Source organism: Lactuca sativa, chromosome 2 (genome assembly GCF_002870075.4).
Source record: "Lactuca sativa cultivar Salinas chromosome 2, Lsat_Salinas_v11, whole genome shotgun sequence".
Lineage (NCBI taxonomy): Eukaryota > Viridiplantae > Streptophyta > Magnoliopsida > Asterales > Asteraceae > Lactuca > Lactuca sativa.
Window position 1 is genome coordinate 195,918,301 of NC_056624.2, and position 2,191 is coordinate 195,920,491.

Below are 2,191 nucleotides of genomic sequence, written 5' to 3' on the forward strand. Positions count from 1 at the left end.
TAATTCTCGTCATAGAAAGTGACATCTCAACCATCTGCCGATCAGTCAACCCATACCACAATCCTCCACAAAGCACCATCTCTAATTTTCCTTGAGTCATGTGAATTCAACTGGAACCTCACCAGTCAAACCCCTCAGGATCTAAACTCAATTTTCCTCGCAAGGCACTCCATTGAAGCTCGACCGACATGGCCCTCTGGCCCCACAATCTACCATATCCACTCTTAGTGCGAACAACCACAACGGGATAACTAGTAAAGATGGAAGCACACTCTGCTATGAATCATGGTACCCGAGTCATGTTATCTCAACTCAATTTGTACTTAGAACCTCTGGAATTCTCCTTGTTTCGAGTATGGGTCCTCTGCTTTCAGTAGTGTGGGACCATACTACCTTCCACATCTACCCATACATTCCACACGGATCGTCCCAGATCTCCTAAATAGCTGCTCAACCTTCTCGATCAACCAATACCATTACACATGCTCTCTCTCTCCAGCGAATACTCACCTCTAAAAAGCACACTCATCGAGCTAAAATCACTCCCTAGGTTCTCACACTTCTCTGCCATCAACTGTTGAAGGACTCCTCGCAATTTCAATTAGCTACTCTAGCTAACTGACATCACTCGTGAGTTCTACAAAGCACAAAGCAAGCAACATTAGGGCATTGAATAACCTCCACCAGTGCATAAAACCACTCTAGCATACAACTCCACTTGCTCTATCACAACTCAAAAGGCATCACCGAACTCAAGCAATCCTACCTCTCATGGGTATCTAACTACTTTCTCAGTAGATTCCTCAAATGCACCTCTAGATATCTCTCCTAGATTACTCCTTGACTCAAAACTCTCTTTATAGATTACTGTCATGTAACCTTACTCAGCACACATAGAGCTAATAGCAGATAATATCAATCAATATCGTTCCCCTAGGCTAAGGCATCATGAATCAGGCAACTCTAGCTCTAAATTCCTAAAATACCTATCCTATCATCTAGCATGCAACTCTAATATCTCATAACTATCTCATAATATAAACAAATAAGGTTATTTTGGGAAAATCATCGTTCGGGCTATGGCTGATTGTACACACTGCTCGTCTCGTTTTCTCTTAGAACTTTAATTTACTCGTTTAGAAAATCATTTTCTTTTTAGAAATTCCTCAAATCCTTAGTTTGAGTCTAGACATACCCGAGAGTACATCTGAATCCCTCAAACCAAGGCTCTGATACCAACTTGTAACACTCTAAATTTTCAAATAAATTTTTCATTTTTAAAACCACATAAAACACAATCACACATTTTCTCAAAACCCAAATGTATAAGTTTTTCAAAACACAAGACAACAAAATGTTTGACAATATCCCAGTTCCTTAAAATATAGTCTCAAGCTGGTGTGTACAATCAAGTCAGCACCTTCCCGCGATCCTGAGAGGTACCTGAAACACATTTCACACAACGCTGTAAGCACGAAGCTTAGTGAGTTCCCCAAAATATCACACACAAATAATTATCCTCTGATGGATATATATCGATAAGGACCCTCCGGTTTCACAGCTCAGGTTGGACCTTCTGGTCCCGTGTCTTAGTGAAGACCCTCTGGTCCCATAAAGACAGAATAACCCAATAAGGCACAAAATAATATACATGATAAATGACAAAGACAGAATGCATAATATATCATATAACTCAGTCTCAACACATAAGACCCTCCGGTCGCACAATGATTACCACTCAGGTAAGTATAGTGAGAAGACTCACCTCACCTATTAAAGGAATATATCCCACAATCGAACTGTTGGTCTAGACTCCGCCTCTCCCTGGCCTCCAAAATCCACAGCTTGACCAAAATCCTAAGTCAACAGTCAAATTTGACCCAACTTGTCGAGTGCAACTCATGAACTCGTCGAGTTCCTCAATAGTCAGTAAATCACGAAAACCCGAGTCAACTCACCGAGTTGCTAGCCAACTCGTCGAGTCCATGTAGAGTCCAGAAGATCGTGGAAAAACCCTAACCACTCGTCGAGTTGTCCCACCAACTCGCCGAGTTCACTCTGAATCCAAAAACGAGAAAACCCAACTCAACTCGTCGAGTTCTTTAGCCATTACACATTAAACTCATTCCAGTCGATTCCAACGCTCCAAACTTCAGATGCAACCTCCTAGGATGAAGTTACCACGTAAAGT